The sequence below is a fragment of the Symsagittifera roscoffensis genome, chromosome 2 (genome assembly GCF_963678635.1).
Source record: "Symsagittifera roscoffensis chromosome 2, txSymRosc1.1, whole genome shotgun sequence".
NCBI classification, from domain to species: Eukaryota; Metazoa; Xenacoelomorpha; order Acoela; family Convolutidae; genus Symsagittifera; species Symsagittifera roscoffensis.
Genome location: NC_087063.1, coordinates 11,792,228 through 11,813,234, shown reverse-complemented (window position 1 = coordinate 11,813,234; position 21,007 = coordinate 11,792,228). Strand labels below are relative to the sequence as shown.

At 36.2% G+C, this 21,007-nt stretch overlaps 1 protein-coding gene across 9 annotated transcripts in view; it reads right to left on the bottom strand.

The window, feature by feature from the left end:
* The window catches only part of LOC134840715 (dynein axonemal heavy chain 2-like), a 446,672-nt gene that overhangs the window by 325,651 nt on the left and 100,014 nt on the right, over positions 1–21,007 (bottom strand). The gene's annotated exons all lie outside the window — the stretch shown is intronic.

The window sequence follows — 21,007 nt, the reverse complement described above, 5'->3', positions numbered from 1 at the left end:
GGATCTGTTGAATCTGTCATGCTGAAGCCTACGGTATATAACCCATGGGGCGGTGCATAAGTCCGACAGAGCACAAAGGCGAAAGCTGGAAAACTAGGGCAATCATTCGAAAACCGGGCTGGTAAAAAGAGGAAAAAATGATCACCCGGGTTCTTTGTCAATTTTTTTTGACCAGACATCACAAATGACTTATTGCTTAGGGTGTCTTTCTCACCAAAAATCAGTTCCACGCCTAGACGTCAGATCGAGTAGAATGATATTGCATATTAAAGCCCTTTCAGTCATAATTCGTGCTCCAAAAAAAATCAAAGAAGTTGAATCGGTCTTCATTTTTCGTTTTTCACTTTTTTGCACCGACGACTGGAATAAATACATGCCAAAGAATCACTCACTTCTATCTATTTCGTTTCAATAGAATCATATTTGTGGTACGTTGTCTGATTTGGAGCCAACTTCAACTGACTCGTTGAAAAAAAATTTAAAGGACAACCTTTTTTGCTTTTATTACTCTGACTGATTATTAAATTTGATACCGAGACGAGGTGAGCAGTCCTATATAATTTTATTGAATGCTTTACTATTACGTAATTTCGGACGTTTGTGCCATCGGATCTGTGAACAGTCACCATACCCTAATGTATGAATGTTTAAAAGAAACCAGGAACCTTCCTGTCTTGTCTCGAGTGTCTGTGCTTATATGAAACCCCAGAAGGAAAAGAAACCTACGAGATTGATTACCAACTTTCACTTCCAGGTAATCAAGTTATATATAAGAAATTTTATTACCATTACATTTATAACCAAGAAAACTAAGTTGTCAGTTATTTGGAGACACTCAGAATTTTACTGCCTGAAGGAAACTACTCTTGAGGATTATCATTATATGCTATTTTAAAACACTATCACAGCGTATATTTTAGCAAATCGGGCTTAAGCTTTCGAACAACGAAAATGGTTAGTTTCGTGGTAGGTTGCAGCACAAATACGTAGTGAATACGTTTTCTGGGAAGCTAGCGCGCATTTTGACACCGCGTTTGACTTTGCTGAAGTGTGGATTTCTTCAATACCTTAAAAATGAACTACTGGGTAATTATTGCCAGAACAATCCTAGTTTATATCTAGCTTTCATGCTATTTCTCCTCGAAGGCAAGTTTCTCCTCGATTTGAATCAAACACATGTTTATATGACACGGCTGTTTGCTTAATTTTGCCTCCATAGATAAGATAAAACAATTTGAGCGGTTCTGGAAAGAAATTGGATTTAAAATTTTAAAGCAGCTGATCCAAACTGATCAAGAAGGACATGAAAATGTAGCGCCAAAATTTATCGCTGTCTGAAAAGATAATTAAAAAAAACTTTGCCCGTCTGAAAAACTGTGTTATCTTGATTTATATTGACTTTCGCATGCATTGATCTCAAAGAATAGATCGCTCCGAAAACATATATAAAAACAATCAGACAAAATTTGGCTGCTGTGTTTAGATACGAAAAATATGCGAAAACTATTAAGATAAAAATTGTTAATTGAAGAAGTTGAAAATACGAATGCGAGGTGAACCATCATTCATTTTCCATGTTATCCTGCACTAAATAATAATTGGTTTGAAAACGACCAAAAGCTCGACAAATTCAAGAAATCACAGAAACACAGTCACGGAGAAAAAAAAGATTTCTTGGATACCGACACCAGTGATGTCCATTTTAAAAAGCTTTTTTTTGGGCAGATCTATTTGCGCGGAACTGTGAAATTAATTATCATGAGTAAACTCTGTACTTTGGCGTCGAATCGAATACCGACGGAGCAAATTAATTTTTTTTTCAATTTCAATTGCAAGATTTAAATTAAAATTTTTCTTTTAAATTGAGTGTGCTCATAATTTCACATTTAAATAATTCGAAATTGAAATGAAAATTTAAGTTAATTTAGTTTTTTTAAATGGAAATCACTGCACCTACTTATCCTTACTCACAAGGAACCTATGCCACTTGACCTTCCATGTGAAAAGTTTCTCACCCATGAAATTTTTGTTTTTCCCACTGAACAATCGATTGTTCAAAATCTTGGGAATAAAAAAAGTTAAAATTGCTTAAAAAAACCTCTTTAGACAAAAACGTAGACTGAGTCTACACTAGCGGACAACATTAAGCGCAAATTCAGGTTTTACTCTCTAAAATGCCTGTTTTCAATTTCCATTTTGGACACTTTTTTCTTCAAAATTGAGAGAAAAATTTCCATAGAATGAGAGCAAATGATCAGAGCTACTCTCTATGAAAATATCAATTTATGGTTTCAATGACTCGCCAATGTAATCCGGGTCTGAAAATGCCAGATTTCCTCATCTGCACTAAGTCTTTCACTTCGGGTAAAAAAAGTAGGAAACAGCCGAGTTTACTAAAGATTTCATACTGATTATTTCAATTTCCTGGTTGAGAATGTTTCACGTCACATGAACAACTTTTTTACTCCGCTTATTCAAGAAAGAATTCACTGCGATGCAAAACATAGTGCAGATGAGGAAATCTGGCATTTTCAGTCCCGGATTACATTGGTGAGTAAATGAAACAATATATTAATAGTTTCATAGAGGGTATCTCTGATTTTTTGCTCTCATTCAAGGTAAGACTTTCTCTAAATTTCGAAGGAAAAATTGTCCAAAATGGACATTGAAACCAGGTATTTTAGAAAGTAAAAACCTGAACTTGCGCTCAATTTTTTCCACTAGTGTATCTGTTGATACGGCGAGGAGAAAACTGTACATACTAGAAAACAGGATCTTAAGTAAGTTATTCTGGTGAAATTTGAGAACAAGTAGATTCAAAGTTTATCGTACTGGAATATGTTTTTGAACCAGTTTTTTTTCTTCTTTGTTTTTCATTAAACACATTCATTGCACCGAAAAATTGTAGTTATATTTAGCTCTTGAGGTGCAAAGGACCTTGTCAGACTTTTGTTGCCCTGTCAAGTGTACTAACTGTAAAAAACTTGGAACGAACTTATTATTTATCAAGCACCCCGACAGCATTTTGGCAAATGCTCGTTGAGCACATAACTATGAAGTTCTAAAACTCTTAGTTTTTGCAACCTTCTTCCTCTGATAACACAAAAAAGGATTTGATAAAAATCAATTTTGCCAATCAAAAGATGCAGAATTCGGACACAAGGTCGATAAAACATAAGCCAAAATCATATTGGCCAAATAAAGCTTTGAAGCCAAATAAATTATGCAACGTCAAATTTACTTAAATTACAAAAAACAAAGAAGAATCAAAAAACGATTTCAATTACAATAAAAATGGCTTATTGTACAAGAAAAGTCGGCGAGGTGACAACTAAGCTGACAAAATGTACGCAGACAAATGATTGGCGGATTAGTTTTTTGAAAGTAAATTTTTTGAAATAAAAAACAGGTCCTTGCCACATTTGAACTTATGCCCACATCCATCCCAAGCGTAGCCATTAACTCTAGACTAATTGTTCGGAGAAGCCACGAAATTTAAAATTATTATCTACCAAGCTATCAAATTAATAAAGTGAATTTGTTAAAATAGTTGTTGACCCAAAGAAGTTATTCCGATTTGATGGCAAGCGAAAAAACGATTTAACTCGAACTGGCTAGTTTATCAAAAAAAAGTGACCTAAAGTGTCAAACAAAAAAATGACATCGTATGCCTTTTTGTTTTTGGAAAGCAATTATTCGATTTGCCGCACCCAAAAATCAAAAGTCGAACCGTTTAATTATAAAATCCCTAAAAAACCTCACCAAAAAGTGAAAGGTTAATTCATTTATCACCGCATGCAAATAAGAAATTATACCACCACCATGAATCAGACTAAAAAACTTGGCAGTTGGGAACAGGCAATTTGATAACATTCATTCACTTCAAACTTTTTGCAAAAGAACTATGGCGTAGAGTCCGTTTTGTCTACTTTGTAGCGGTCTAGAGTTGTGTCATACTGGTCTGCAATTTTAATTTTTTCAGAAAAAATTAGACAAAAGTTAATGAGAGGCTGACTTCCAGTAGCGGACTTTAGGGCGGTGGCCTTTCTCCTCTTCAGGAGTTTGACCCCCTGACCACCCAAAGGGTCACCTATTGGTACTGTTTTAAGACATACATTTTTGGCTGACCGAGCCTAAAATTTGTCTTAAAAGGCTAAAAGGCTTTTGACGTGAGTTTTTGGTTAAGAGTTTCCTAAAAAGGTCTTTTTGGGCCAGTTTTTTGCAGACATTTCAATTATAACTTAATCGCCTTTTCTAAAAAAAATATAACAAGAAATTTGAACAAAGCAAAAAAAAATAATTTTTCAATTTTTTGAAAAAATCTTTATTTTAGCTTCTTTTCTTAAAATCAGTTTTGTCGGAACATTCTGTGCTACTTGCACAGCAACTAGCTTTCCTTGTTTTGCTTAAAAAGTTCCCTGTTTGCAAAATGGTTCGCTCAAACAACAAAAACCAATAGACAAATATAAGCTAAATTGATATCGATTACGATTTTAAAAACTGGCAGTACCAATTCACAAAACTCAAGGAAACATTCAGAACATCACGTGCACAATTTTCTACAGTCATGTTTAAAAACTGGATGAGACATCTACAAGCTCAATTTTCTCTCCTCTCCTCTTACCTATGTATACATCATCGGAAGCATCTGTTCGGTAAGTTGGTGTCCTATGAATAGGAGTGGAGACTTCAGTGTCAGATGACCGAATAGTAGCGGCATCCGAATATATGACAGGACTAAAACAAAGAAACACTGCCTTGATTTAGGCAAACCATTGGACTTTTGAATTCCTACGGCGCATATTTTTCGGCAAATTTTTTGACAAATTTTAGCCGGAAAAACCTTCAGGAATCATTAACTAACCATCAAAAAAAAATTAAAACAAATTTGAATATGGCTCAACGCATCGAAAATTTATAATTGCGTAGTCACCAAGATAACCCAAAAGCACAATTTAAAAAATGCTCAACTTGGTAGATCGCAATTGTACCCAATCGTCCAATCGAGTAGACTCAAATTCGTTAATGTCTTGGGTTGCCTATCATTTGCACGATAACTTGGGCAAATTTATCATTGTCAAGCTGATATAATAATATGACATGCATATCAAATCGAATGATATGCAACTCAATAAGATTCCAAAGAATATTTTTGACTACGAACACTCAATTTCATAGTGCGCTTTATCAAAATTCAGGGGCGGATCTAGGATTTTCTTCAAAAATATTGTCAACTTTTTTTTGATTTTCCGAGCTCTCCCATAGCACTAAAAGACCATGTTTTGGCCAAAGTTTCTGCGCTTCACGCGAAATTTTGAACAATAGACCAAAAAAGGCGTTTTAAGGCACTTTTTTGAAACTTTTGACCAAAAAATCACGCATTTTCGGCGCGCGCTTTCCCCTGATAAATAGTAAACATTGGCGCCAAAGGCGCCTTTAGAAAATTTTTAGGGTTCATCAGCCAAAAATGGATATCTCAAATTAGTGCAAAGGGGGATCCCCCTCCCCCCTAAATCCGCTGGTTCACCCCTCTATATTCAATTCAATGGCTAAATCAAAGTTTGATTAGAAAACTTTTAATCTGACTCTATCATTTTGAATAGTTTAGTCTGTAGTTAGATGACCAATCTTTAGCCCTGCATCGTAAGTACTTGCAGAAAAGAAACAAACAAGCGTTAAAAAAACTTTTTGAAGGTGTCCGGAGAAATGCGAACATTAACACCTGATGAGACACGATTTACTAACGAATAGGGATCAAAATGAAGTCGTTTGCCGTTTGCGTAATTGTCTCTTTGAGGTGATTCACTCTGCTGCTGATATTGTCGCTCGTCGCCAATGGCGAAGTTGACTCTCTTTTTACCAGAAATCGATTCGGCCATCAAAACATCTAGAAAATACAGACCCATTCTGATGGCTATTTAAGTTAATCGAAATTTCTAATTCGAACGCCGCTAAATTGCAAATTGTCGGGAAAATTTCTAAGCTCTTCATTTAGAAACAACTATTTCAAAAAATTGAAAAACATCTAGTCAAAAGTAGTTGGAATTCAAGGATACAATTAAAGCATCCATTCAATACAATTTATTTAAATTTTTAAATTTCAATTTATTTAAATATAAATTATGAGTCCGTATAAATTTAAATGAAAAACTTTAAGCTGAGCAATTTAAAATTTAAAAAAAATTTTGAAATTTGAATTACTTTACCAGCTACATATACAACGCCATAAGCAATATATTATGCCTGGAGGGAGATCCTAAAGAGCAGTACTGCTCATCGAGTAGGATATCCTGGAGAGTAAAGAGAAGACAGCCAGCATCAAATTTAAATTGTCCAAGCGGGATTCAATCCGACGCCAAAGTACACATTTTACATCAGTCAATTAGTTAAACAACTCAAGATTTCGCTGAAAAAAAATACAAACAATCTGAGCAAAAAACCAATATCAAAAAAATTTGAATAGTTTCGGAAAAATTCAAATTGACGCCAACAACTTATATAATTTTCTCAAACACTTTTAACTTAAATTTTCATTTTAATTTTTTTTAATGGACATCACTGTACTTACCCTTAAATCATCTGCCAGAATACAAAAGTTGATCAAAAAACTCAAATAATTTTGGAACTCCAAGCTCCTTCTTTGAAAGTTATCGTTGCTTATCTGAAGTCATCAATTATAAAATCAACACAAAACCAACAGATAGATGAAACGTGCCAATGAACTATCTTTTTGAACTTTCGAATTTCGGAGCGAAAAACACATCACGTTGAAGCTCTTTAAATTTGAAGAAGATTTCTTTGACTCTTTGTTTCATAAAACGGGATTCAATCCGACGCCAAAGTACACATTTTACATCAGTCAATTAGTTAAACAACTCAAGATTTCGCTGAAAAAATACAAACATCTGAGCAAAAAACCAGATATCAGAAAAATTTGAATAGTTTCCGAAAAATTCAAATTGACGCCAACAACTTATATAATTTTCTAAAACACTTTTAATTTAAATTTTCATTTCAATTTTTTTTAATGGACATCACTACTTACCCTTAAATCATCTGCCAGAATACAAAAGTTGATAAAAAAACTCAAATAATTTTGGAACTCCAAGCTCCTTCTTTGAAAGTTATCGTTGCTTATCTGAAGTCATCAATTATAAAATCAACACAAAACCATCAGATAGATGAAACGTGCTAACGAACTATCTTTTTGAACTTTCGAATTTCGGAGCGAAAAACACATCACGTTGAAGCTCTTTAAATTTGAAGAAGATTTCTTTGACTCTTTTTTTTTCATAAAACGACTTTATGCCGCTGGGAAATCTACAAAATTATAATCCAATCACGCTTTTTTGGCACATTGTAACACTGCTAGTGGAGAATGAAATCTGCTTTCCTTTTGTCAAAGAAACTTGAACGAACTTAAAAGAAATCAAGGGCCAGGTTAACATCCCGCCAAATCGTTTAGGGGGGAGGATGTTATCTTGGTTCTGAGTTAAAATTTTCAGCCAATCAGAATAAAGCAGTTTACATGCAGCGCTTAGCAAATTTCAATTAAATTGAAAGCTGGGGGTAGGGGATCTTAATTTGGTCTAACTGGGTAGGCAGATGCTAACTTGATCCGAAATCAAAACTCAAAAATGATATTTGACCAAGAAAAAATGTTGAAACTGTTTCGTGACAAATAACCTGAAGACCTAAATAAGGGATAAATCACTTCGTTCATTAACACTTTCATATTAAAACCAAAGTTTATACAATTTGAATTCATTTACTCGTGTCACTATCAAAGAAGTATAGAAATCAATCCAATACATGATCATAATTATAACTGAATAATAATTTATAATGAGCACGGTCTCAAAAATCTTCCGACAATATTTTACTATTTATGTTTCCTAGACACATTTCTAGCAGCATTTATGATACTTGTTGCGGTTAGATGTCCCTGTTTGACGCTAAACTTAACCGATTTAGAAAACAGAAGCGACCATTGACAGTAATTGATAAAAGGACGTAGACAGAACATAAATTTTCTGAAAACTGTATCCTTTAGGATACAATTAAAGCATCCATTCAATACAATTCATTTAAATTTCAATTTATTTAAATATAAATTATGAGTCCGTATAAATTTAAATGAAAAATTTTAAGCTGAGCAATTTAAATTAAAAAAAAAATTTTGAAATTTGAATTACTTTACCAGCTACATATACAACGCCAAAAGCATTATATTATGCCTGGAGGGAGATCCTAAAGAGCAGTACTGCTCATCGAGTAGGATATCCTGGAGAGTAAAGAGAAGGCAGCCAGCATAAAATTTAAATTGTCCAAGCGGGATTCAATCCGACGCCAAAGTACACATTTTACATCAGTCAATTAGTTAAACAACTCAAGATTTCGCTGAAAAAAAAATACCGTGGTCGAGTGGGTCGAGTGGGTTAGGCACATGTCTCTCAACACGAGAGTCATGCGTTCGAATCCCGCTTCGGTCACGGCTGGAGGGGTCCCAGTGTCATCCGCCTCCTCAAGGTGGGACCGGCTGCGGCGAAATGGATGACATCTCCCCCTCCCCCACGGTTGGTCTGCACTGAGCAGGCCGGGGGCTAATAAAAAAAAAAAAAAAAAAAATACAAACAATCTGAGCAAAAAACCAGACATCAGAAAAATTCGAATAGTTTCGGAAAAATTCAAATTGACGCCAACAACTTTTAAATTAAAAGTGTTTTAGAAAATTATATAAGTTGTTGGCGTCAATTTGAATTTTTCCGAAACTATTCAAATTTTTCTGATATCTGGTTTTTTGCTCAGATTGTTTGTATTTTTTTTCAGCGAAGGATAAGAAAATCGTCAACATTTATCAAAAGTGTCATCTCATGAAGATCAACAACGTGACAAAAAGAAAATTCCTGTGTGTCAAATGCAAGGAGCTGGTGGACGAAAATTTCCGACACAAGTTTAACGCTCAAAAAGAAGGGTGGCGATAAGTTTGGAGATAAGCACGATCCTGATCAAGACATCAAGACAACTTCTACACATAAAAGTTCACTTTTCAGTGGCAAAAATCGACAAATCTTCGGTTAGATCTAAAAAAGCGTTTGCAATTGTCCTTTGTACGAAATAATGAAGAATTGCTGGTGCCGTTTTGACTTGAAAATCTATTTTTGATAAGTAGATTTTCATACTTGTTACTTTTAACCAGCCAGTGATTGGCTTGTTACACTGTGTACACCTTCTGGAGCTGATATTAGGGCCTGGACGCTACCAAGGTAAAAAAAAATCCGATTTTTGATACAGTACACCAACACAAGGTAGATATCCTGGCCGACTATTTGTGGTAGGGCTCATTCTTATATATGATTCTACCACTCATTATGGCCTAGATTGAAAGCGACTGAACCTTGTTCTTGTACAAAAAGCACAGTTACGCGCTCAAAGAACCTTTAGGAAAATATTATGTAAAGAAGAGCTTTTTATTTGATTCGCCGTGTTTTGGCCTGGAATTGTTCATGTTTGTCCTTGAAAACTTGAAAGCTGTAAAATTAACTTCGTATCCAGTTTGAAGGTTTCCTTCAATTGTCCTGGTTATATATGTTCGAAAACAAAACTGGTTTTGTTGTCTATTGAGCTGCGAGCCTCCTCGTTATATAAATTCAGTTGCGTTTTAAACCATCCGTCAAATTGACTGTTCAACACGCGACCACAAAATTGAACTTATCCGTGCTTTTCCACGCTTCTTTCCACGTTATTGTATCAACAGCACTGAATTGACCGCTTATGGAAAAGCCGCTTGCGCTTTTTTCGAAGCCGCTTTTCGTTTTTATCTCTTTCTAAATTATAGCTCTCCGTTTAATCGCTTTTTACGAAAACAAACAAGGAAATATTAACTGAACTAAATCAATTAATTTTTGAGTACAGACATAAGAATAGACATTTCACTGTCCAACCCAACTCATGGAATCCTTCAAACTGTAAACTAGAGAGTTCTCGCGACTGTTCTCCGCGACGTAAAAGTGGGTTTCAGCCGGGTTTACTTGAAGTTCATTGGGATCACATGCCTTAACGAAACTCGTAGAAAGACAAAGACAACAATAATTAACATGGAGTGAACATTTGTGTAACTCTTGTTTCTCCGAGGACTCGGAGTCTTCCGGTTCCTTTGATGGTGGATTTTGACGCTTGAGGGCGTTGTTTGAGATAAGGTGGAAGGCATGAAGAGTTGCTGAAGGAACATAGTGCTAGGGTCATAAAAGAAGTCTACAAATCGCCGGTTTGACATGTTAAAATAGTCGGCAGTTTTATGAAAGTTGATCCTGTTACAGACGTTTGAATTAAGACTCTAAAATGTATTCCTATTTCATAAAAAGGATTTGGAATGTGAAACTTAAAAAAGTACTGTAAACTATCACGAAGGAATAAAGCCTGTGGCGAGAGACCAGCTACTCAAGTGAAACAAATATCGCCTTAATGATTGATCGGAAAAAAGTTTCTGGGCTAACTTTTATATCATGTTCAAACTTGTTCTGATAAAAATTTCTCCTGCTTTAGTCAACAAAGTTGAAGTGAAAGTACAACTGGAAATGTTGTTTTCTGGAGCTATTCTAGTCAGTGAATTGACCGCTTATGGAAAAACTGCTTTTCGATGCTTCCGCTTTTTTCTAAGCCACTTTTTGCTTTTACCGCTTTTCTAATTTATAGCTCTCCGCTTTTTAAGAAAACAAACAAGGAAGTATTAATTGAATTTTATCAGCTTATTTTTAAGTACAGAGATTCTTGAGAACTTTTGCGGGCAGGCGATGGCGTTCTTTTGAGAGAACGTTTTATTGCTGTCTTGGCGTGCTTTGATTCGCCGTGTTTTGGCCTCGAATTGTTCAGGTTTGTCGTTGAAAACTTGGAAGCTGTAAAATTAACTTCGTATCCAGTGTAAAGGTTTCCTTTAACTGTCCTGTTTATATATGTTCGAAAACAAAACTGATTTTGTTGTCTATTGAGCTGCGAGCTTTCTCGTTATATAAAATCAGTTGCGTTTTAAACTATCCGTCAAATTAAATATTCAACACGCGCCAACAAAATCGAACTCATCCGTGCTTTTCCACGCTTCTTTCCATGTTACTGTCTCAACAGTACACCGATTGACGGCCTTGTTTTACGGTGTTTGCTTTGAAGCCCGTGTTCTTCATTGGCCATTTCGCCGAAACTCGCCTGCGTTCCTTTGAAAACAAACTGAAAGCAAAATGTTTAATTTGTGAGCCATGTTCTTCATTGGCCATTCCGTCGAAATTCGCCTTTCATGGTTAGACCTAAAAAACATGCGGAAAACAAATACAAATGCGAACTTCTCGAGGAGTCCTTCAACTGACGCGCATCCCTCATGCGGCACTTTGGGAGAACATATTTGGTGAAGGATAAGAAAAACGTCAACCTTTATCAACAACGTGACAAAAAGAAAGTTCCTGTGTGTCAAATGCAAGGAGCTGGTGGACGAAAATTTCCGACACAAAATTAAAGCTCAAAAAGAAGGGTGGAGATATGTTTGGAGGTAAGCACGATCCTGATCAAGACAACTTCTAGACATAAGAGTTCGCTTTTCATTGGCCATTATCGACAAATCTTTGGTTAGATCTAAAAAAGCGTTTGCAATTGCCCTTTGACGAAATAATGAATTGCTGGTGCCGTTTTGACTTGAAAATCGATTTTCGATAAGTAGAATTTCATACTTGTTACTTTTTACCTAACCAGTGATTGGCTTGTTACTCTGTGTACACCTTCCGGAGCTGATATTAAGGCCTGGACGCTACCAAGGTAAAAAAAAACCCGATTTTTGATAAGAAAGAACAACACAAGGTAGATATCCGGTCCGACTCCTTTTGGTAGGGCTCAACCTTATATATGACTCCACCAGTCATTATGGCCTAGATTGAATGAGACTGAACCTTGTTCATGTACAAGTAGCACAGTTAGGCATTCAAAGAATCTTTAGAAAAAAATAATGCAAAGTTGGTCCTGTTACAGAAGTTTGAATTAAGACTTTAAAATTTATCCCTATTTCATAAAAAGGATTTGGAATAGAAAACTTAAAACAGTACTGTAAATTATCGAGAAAGAATAAGGCCTGTGGCGAGAGACCAGCTACTCATGTGAAACAAATATCACCTTAATGATAGATCGGAAAAAAGTTTCTGGGCTAACTTTTGTATCAAGTTAAACTTGTTCTGATAAAAATTTCGCCTACTTTAGTGAACAAAGTTTAAGTAATAGTACTATTAGAAATGTTCTTTTCTGGAGCTATTCTAGCCAGTGAATTGACCGCTTATGGAAAAACCGTTTTCGCCGCTTCCGCTTTTTCGAAGCCGCTTTTTGGTTTCACCGCTTTCCTAAATTATAGCTCTCCGCTTTTATCGCTTTTTAAGAAAACAAACAAGCAAATAATATTTGAATTAAATCAATTAATTTTTTAAAACAGACATAAAAATAATCTACTCCTTGTCCAACCCAAGTCATGGAATCACTCAAACTGTAAACTAGAGAGTTCTCGCGACTGTTCTCCGAGACGTAAAAGTGGGTTTCAACCGTGTTTATTTCATGTTCATTGGGATCGCATGCCTTGACGAAACTCGTAGAAAGACAAAGACAACAGAGAACAATAATTAATATGGAGTGAACATTTGTGTAACTCCTGGTTCTCCGAGGACTCGGAGTCTTCGGGTTTCTTTGATGGTGGATTTTGAGGCTTGAGGGCGTTGTTTGAGACAAGGTGGAAGGCATAAAGAGTTGCTGATGGAACATAGTGCTAGGGTCATAAAAGAAGTCTACACTTCGCCGGTTTGACATGTTAAAATAGTCGGCAGTTTTATGAAAGTTGATCCTGTAACAGAAGTTTGAATTAAGACTCTAAAATGTATTCTTATTTCGTAAAAAAAGATTTGGAATGTGAAACTTAAAACAGTACTGTAAACTATCAAGAAGGAATAAGGCCTGTGGCGAGAGACACTCTACTCCAGTGAAACAAATTACACCTAAATGATTGATCGGGAAAAGGTTTCTGGGCTAACTTTTGTATCATGCTCGAACTTGTTCTGATAAAAATTTCGCCTACTTTAGTGAACAAAGTTTAAGTAATAGTACTACTAGAAATGTTGTTTTCTGGAGCTATTCTAGCCAGTGAACTGACCGCTTATGGAAAAGCCGCTTTTCGACGATTCCGCTTTTTTCGAAGCCGCTTTTTGGTTTTACCGCTTTTCTAAATTATAGCTCTCCACTTATATCGCTTTTTAAGAAAACAAACAAGCAAATAATAATTGAATTAAATCAATTAATTTTTAAGTAAAGACAAAAATAATCTACTCACTGTCCAACCCAACTCATGGAATCCCTCAAACTGTAAACTAGAGAGTTCTCGCGACTGTTCTCCGAGACGTAAAACCGGGTTTCAGCCGTGTTTATTTGATGTTCATTGGGATGCCATGCCTTGACGAAACTCGTGTAGAAAGACAAAGACAACAGAGAACAATAATTAATATGGAGTAAACATTTGTGTAACTCGTGGTTCTCCAAGGACTCGGAGTCTTCGGGTTCCTTTGATGCTGGATTTTGAGGCTTGAGGGCGTTGTTTGAGATCCGGTGGAAGGCATAAGGAGTTGCTGATGGAACATAGTCCTAGGGTCATAAAAGAAGTCTACAATTCGCCGGTTTGACATGTTAAAATAGTCGGCAGTTTTATGAAAATTGATCCTGTAACAGAAGTTTGAATTAAGACTCTAAAATGTATTCCTACTTCGTAAAAAAATTGGAATGTGAAACTTAAAACAGTACTGTAAATTATCGAGAAAGAATAAGGCCTGTGGCGAGAGACCAGCTACTCAAGTGAAACAAATATCACCTTAATGATTGATCGGAAAAAAGTTTCTGGGCTAACTTTTGTATCAAGTTCGAACTTGTTCTGATAAAAATTTCGCCTACTTTAGTGAACAAAGTTTAAGTAATAGTACTATTAGAAATGTTCTTTTCTGGAGCTATTCTAGCCAGTGAATTGACCGCTTATGGAAAAACCGTTTTCGCCGCTTCCGCTTTTTCGAAGCCGCTTTTTGGTTTTACCGCTTTCCTAAATTATAGCTCTCCGCTTTTATCGCTTTTTAAGAAAACAAACAAGCAAATAATATTTGAATTAAATCAATTAATTTTTTAAAACAGACATAAAAATAATCTACTCACTGTCCAACCCAACTCATGGAATCCCTCAAACTGTAAACTAGAGAGTTCTCGCGACTGTTCTCCAAGACGTAAAAGTGGGTTTCAACCGTGTTTATTTGATGTTCATTGGGAACCCATGCCTTGACGAAACTCGTGTAGAAAGACAAAGACAACAGAGAACAATAATTAATATGGAGTAAACATTTGTGTAACTCGTGGTTCTCCGAGGACTCGGAGTCTTCGGGTTCCTTTGATACTGGATTTTGAGGCTTGAGGGCGTTGTTTGAGATCCAGTGGAAGGCATAAGGAGTTGCTGATGGAACATAGTCCTAGGGTCATAAAAGAAGTCTACAATTCGCCGGTTTGACATGTTAAAATAGTCGGCAGTTTTATGAAAGTTGATCCTGTAACAGAAGTTTGAATTAAGACTCTAAAATGTATTCCTATTTCGTTAAAAAAAAATTGGAATGTGAAACTTAAAACAGTACTGTAAATTATCAAGAAGGAATAGGGCCTGTGGCGAGAGACCAGCTTCTCAAGTGAACCAAATATCACCTAAATGATTGATCGGGAAAAGGTTTCTGGGCTAACTTTTGTATCATGCTCCAACTTGTTCTGATAAAAATGTCCCCTATTTTAGTAAACAAAGTTGAGGTAATAGTACTATTAGAAATGTTGTTTTCTGGAGCTATTCTAGCCAGTGAATTGACCGCTCATGGAAAAGCCGTTTTCGCCGCTTCAGCTTTTTCGAAGCCGCTTTTTGGTTTTACCGCTTTTCTAAATTATAGCTCTCCGCTTTTATCGCTTTTTAAGAAAACAAACAAGCAAATAAAAATTGAATTAAATCAATTAATTTTTAAGTAAAGACAAAAATAATCTACTCACTGTCCAACCCAACTCATGGAATCCCTCAAACTGTAAACTAGAGAGTTCTCGCGACTGTTCTCCGAGACGTAAAAGTGGGTTTCGACCGTGTTTATTTAATGTTCATTGGGATCCCATGCCTTGACGAAACTCGTAGAAAGACAAAGAAAACAGAGAACAATAATTAATATGGAGTGACCATTTGTGTAACTCCTGGTTCTCCGAGGACTCGGAGTCTTCGGGTTCCTTTGATGCTGGATTTTGAGGCTTGAGGGCGTTGTTTGAGATCCGGTGGAAGGCATAAGGAGTTGCTGATGGAACATAGTCCTAGGGTCATAAAAGAAGTCTACAATTCGCCGGTTTGACATGTTAAAATAGTCGGCAGTTTTATGAAAATTGATCCTGTAACAGAAGTTTGAATTAAGACTCTAAAATGTATTCCTATTTCGTAAAAAAATTGGAATGTGAAACTTAAAACAGTACTGTAAATTATCGAGAAAGAATAAGGCCTGTGGCGAGAGACCAGCTACTCAAGTGAAACAAATATCACCTTAATGATTGATCGGAAAAAAGTTTCTGGGCTAACTTTTGTATCAAGTTCGAACTTGTTCTGATAAAAATTTCGCCTACTTTAGTGAACAAAGTTTAAGTAATAGTACTATTAGAAATGTTCTTTTCTGGAGCTATTCTAGCCAGTGAATTGACCGCTTATGGAAAAACCGTTTTCGCCGCTTCCGCTTTTTCGAAGCCGCTTTTTGGTTTTACCGCTTTCCTAAATTATAGCTCTCCGCTTTTATCGCTTTTTAAGAAAACAAACAAGCAAATAATATTTGAATTAAATCAATTAATTTTTTAAAACAGACATAAAAATAATCTACTCACTGTCCAACCCAACTCATGGAATCCCTCAAACTGTAAACTAGAGAGTTCTCGCGACTGTTCTCCAAGACGTAAAAGTGGGTTTCAACCGTGTTTATTTGATGTTCATTGGGAACCCATGCCTTGACGAAACTCGTGTAGAAAGACAAAGACAACAGAGAACAATAATTAATATGGAGTAAACATTTGTGTAACTCGTGGTTCTCCGAGGACTCGGAGTCTTCGGGTTCCTTTGATACTGGATTTTGAGGCTTGAGGGCGTTGTTTGAGATCCAGTGGAAGGCATAAGGAGTTGCTGATGGAACATAGTCCTAGGGTCATAAAAGAAGTCTACAATTCGCCGGTTTGACATGTTAAAATAGTCGGCAGTTTTATGAAAGTTGATCCTGTAACAGAAGTTTGAATTAAGACTCTAAAATGTATTCCTATTTCGTAAAAAAAAATTGGAATGTGAAACTTAAAACAGTACTGTAAATTATCAAGAAGGAATAGGGCCTGTGGCGAGAGACCAGCTTCTCAAGTGAACCAAATATCACCTAAATGATTGATCGGGAAAAGGTTTCTGGGCTAACTTTTGTATCATGCTCCAACTTGTTCTGATAAAAATGTCCCCTATTTTAGTAAACAAAGTTGAGGTAATAGTACTATTAGAAATGTTGTTTTCTGGAGCTATTCTAGCCAGTGAATTGACCGCTCATGGAAAAGCCGTTTTCGCCGCTTCAGCTTTTTCGAAGCCGCTTTTTGGTTTTACCGCTTTTCTAAATTATAGCTCTCCGCTTTTATCGCTTTTTAAGAAAACAAACAAGCAAATAAAAATTGAATTAAATCAATTAATTTTTAAGTAAAGACAAAAATAATCTACTCACTGTCCAACCCAACTCATGGAATCCCTCAAACTGTAAACTAGAGAGTTCTCGCGACTGTTCTCCGAGACGTAAAAGTGGGTTTCGACCGTGTTTATTTAATGTTCATTGGGATCCCATGCCTTGACGAAACTCGTAGAAAGACAAAGAAAACAGAGAACAATAATTAATATGGAGTGACCATTTGTGTAACTCCTGGTTCTCCGAGGACTCGGAGTCTTCGGGTTCCTTTGATGGTGGATTTTGAGGCTTGAGGGCGTTGTTTGAGATAGGGTGGAAGGCATAAGGAGTTGCTGATGGAACATAGTGCTAGGGTCACAAAAGAAGTCTACAATTCGCCGGTTTGACATGTTAAAATAGTCGGCAGTTTTATGAAAGTTGATACTGTAACAGAAGTTTGAATTAAGACTCTCAAATGTATTCCTATTTCGTAAAAAAAAAGATTTGGAATGTGAAACTTAAAACAGTACTGTATACTAGCAAGAAGGAATAAGGCCTGTGGTGAGAGAGACTCTACTCCAGTGAAATAAATTACACCTAAATGATTGATCGGGAAAAGGTTTCTGGGCTAACTTTTGTATCATGCTCGAATTTGTTCTGATAAAAATGTCCCCTATTTTAGTAAGCAAAGTTGAAGTAATAGTACTATTAGAAATGTTGTTTTCTGCAGCTATTCTAGCCAGTGAATTGACCGCTTATGGAAAAGCCGTTTTCGCCGCTTCTGCTTTTTCGAAGCCGCTTTTTGGTTTTAGCGCTTTTCTAAATTATAGCTCTCCGCTTTTATCGCTTTTTAAGAAAACAAACAAGCAAATATTAAATGAATTAAATCAATTACCTTCTCAAAACAGACATAAAAATAATCTACTCACTGTCCAACCCAACTCATGGAATCCCTCAAACTGTAAATTAGAGAGTTCTCGCGACTGTTCTCCGAGACGTAAAAGTGAGTTTCAACCGTGTTTACTTCATGTTCATTGGGATCGCATGCCTTGACGAAACTCGTAGAAAGACAAAGACAACCGAGAACAATAATTAATATGGAGTGAACATTTGTGTAACTCCTGGTTCTCCGAGGACTCGGAGTCTTCGGGTTCCTTTGATGGTGGATTTTGAGGCTTGAGGGCGTTGTTTGAGATAAGGTGGAAGGCATAAGGAGTTGCTGATGGAACATAGTGCTAGGGTCATAAAAGAAGTCTACAATTCGCGGGTTTGACATGTTAAAATAGTTGGCAGTTTTATGAAAGTTGATCCTGTAACAGAAGTTTGAATTAAGACTCTAAAATGTATTCCTATTTCGCAAAAAAAAGATTTGGAATGTGAAATTTAAAACAGTACTGAAAATTATCAAGAAGGAATAGGGCCTGTGGCGAGAGACCAGCTTCTCAAGTGAACCAAATATCACCTAAATGATTGATCGGGAAAAGGTTTCTGGGCTAACTTTTGTATCATGCTCGAACTTAATCTAACAAAAAAGGTCCTTTATGTTAGTAAACAAAGTTGAAGTAATAGTACTTTTAGAAATGTTGTTTTCTGGAGCTATTCTAGCCAGTGAATTGACCGCTTATGGAAAAGCCGTTTTCGCCACTTCCGCTTTTTCGAAGCCGCTTTTTGGTTTTACCGCTTTTCTAAATTATAGCTCTCCGCTTTTACTACTTTTTAAGAAAACAAACGAGCAAATAATAATTGAATTAAATCAATTAGTTTTTAAGTAAAGACATAAAAATAATCTACTCACTGTCCAACCCAACTCATGGAATCCCTCAAACTGTAAATTAGAGAGTTCTCGCGACTGTTCTCCGAGACGTAAAAGTGAGTTTCAACCGTGTTTACTTCATGTTCATTGGGATCGCATGCCTTGACGAAACTCGTAGAAAGACAAAGACAACCGAGAACAATAATTAATATGGAGTGAACATTTGTGTAACTCCTGGTTCTCCGAGGACTCGGAGTCTTCGGGTTCCTTTGATGGTGGATTTTGAGGCTTGAGGGCGTTGTTTGAGATAAGGTGGAAGGCATAAGGAGTTGCTGATGGAACATAGTGCTAGGGTCATAAAAGAAGTCTACAATTCGCGGGTTTGACATGTTAAAATAGTTGGCAGTTTTATGAAAGTTGATCCTGTAACAGAAGTTTGAATTAAGACTCTAAAATGTATTCCTATTTCGCAAAAAAAAGATTTGGAATGTGAAATTTAAAACAGTACTGAAAATTATCAAGAAGGAATAGGGCCTGTGGCGAGAGACCAGCTTCTCAAGTGAACCAAATATCACCTAAATGATTGATCGGGAAAAGGTTTCTGGGCTAACTTTTGTATCATGCTCGAACTTAATCTAACAAAAAAGGTCCTTTATGTTAGTAAACAAAGTTGAAGTAATAGTACTTTTAGAAATGTTGTTTTCTGGAGCTATTCTAGCCAGTGAATTGACCGCTTATGGAAAAGCCGTTTTCGCCACTTCCGCTTTTTCGAAGCCGCTTTTTGGTTTTACCGCTTTTCTAAATTATAGCTCTCCGCTTTTACTACTTTTTAAGAAAACAAACGAGCAAATAATAATTGAATTAAATCAATTAGTTTTTAAGTAAAGACATAAAAATAATCTACTCACTGTCCAACCCAACTCATGGAATCCCTCAAACTGTAAACTAGAGAATTCTCGCGACTGTTCTCCGAGACGTAAAAGTGGGTTTCAACCGTGTTTATTTGATGTTCATTGGGATCCCATGCCTTGACGAAACTCGTAAAAAGACAAAGACAACAGAGAACAAAAATTAACATGGAGTGAACATTTGTGTAACTCCTGGTTCTCCGAGGACTCGGTGTCTTCGGGTTTTTTTGATGGTGGATTTTGACGCTTGAGGGCGTTGTTTGAGATAAGGTGGAAGGCATAAGGAGTTGCTGATAGAACATAGTGCTAGGGTCATAAAAAAGTCTACAATTCGCCGGTTTGACATGTTAAAATAGTCGGCAGTTTTATGAAAGTTGATCCTGTGAGAGAAGTTTGAATTAAGACTCTAAAATGTATTCCTATTTCGTAAAAAAAAACTTGGAATGTGAAACTTAAAACAGTACTGTAAACTATCAAGAAGGAATAAGGCCTGTGGCGAGAGACACTCTACTCCAGTGAAACAAATTACACCTAAATGATTGATCGGAAAAAGGTTTCTGGGCTAACTTTTGTATCATGCTCGAACTTGTTCTGATAAAAATGTCCCCTATTTTAAAAAGCAAAGTTGAAGTAATAGTACTATTAGAAATGTTGTTTTCTGGAGCTATTCTAGCCAGTGAATTGACCGCTTATGGAAAAGCCGTTTTCGCCGCTTCCGCTTTTTCGAAGCCGCTTTTTGGTTCTACCGCTTTTCTAAATTATAGCTCTCCGCTTTTATCGCTTTTTAAGAAAACAAACAAGCAAATATTAGTCGAATTAAATCAATTAAATTTTAAAAACAGACAAAAATAATCTACTCACTGTCCAACCCAACTCATGGAATCCTTCAAACTGTAAACTAGAGAGTTCTCGCGACTGTTCTCCGAGACCTAAAAGTGGGTTTCAACCGTGTTTATTTCATGTTCATTGGGATCGCATGCCTTGACGAAACTCGTAGAAAGACAACGACAACAGAGAACAATAATTAATATAGAGTGAACATTTGTGTAACTCCTGGTTCTCCGAGGACTCAGAGTCTTCGGGTTCCTTTGATGGTGGATTTTGAGGCTTGAGGGCGTTGTTTCAGATAAGGTGGAAGGCATAAGGAGTTGCTGATGGAACATAGTGCTAGAGTCATAAAAGAAGTCTACAATTCGCCGGTTTTACATGTTAAAATACTCGGCAGTTTTATGAAAGTTGATCCTGTAACAGAAGTTTGAATTAAGACTCTAAAATGTATTCCTATTTCGTAAAAAAAAATTTGGAATGTGAAACTTAAAACAGTACTGTAAACTATCAAGAAGGAATAAGGCCTGTGGCGAGAGACACTCTACTCCAGTGAAACAAATTACACCTAAATGATTGATCGGAAAAAGGTTTCTGGGCTAACTTTTGTATCATGCTCGAACTTGTTCTGATAAAAATGTCCCCTATTTTAAAAAGCAAAGTTGAAGTAATAGTACTATTAGAAATGTTGTTTTCTGGAGCTATTCTAGCCAGTGAATTGACCGCTTATGGAAAAGCCGTTTTCGCCGCTTCCGCTTTTTCGAAGCCGCTTTTTGGTTCTACCGCTT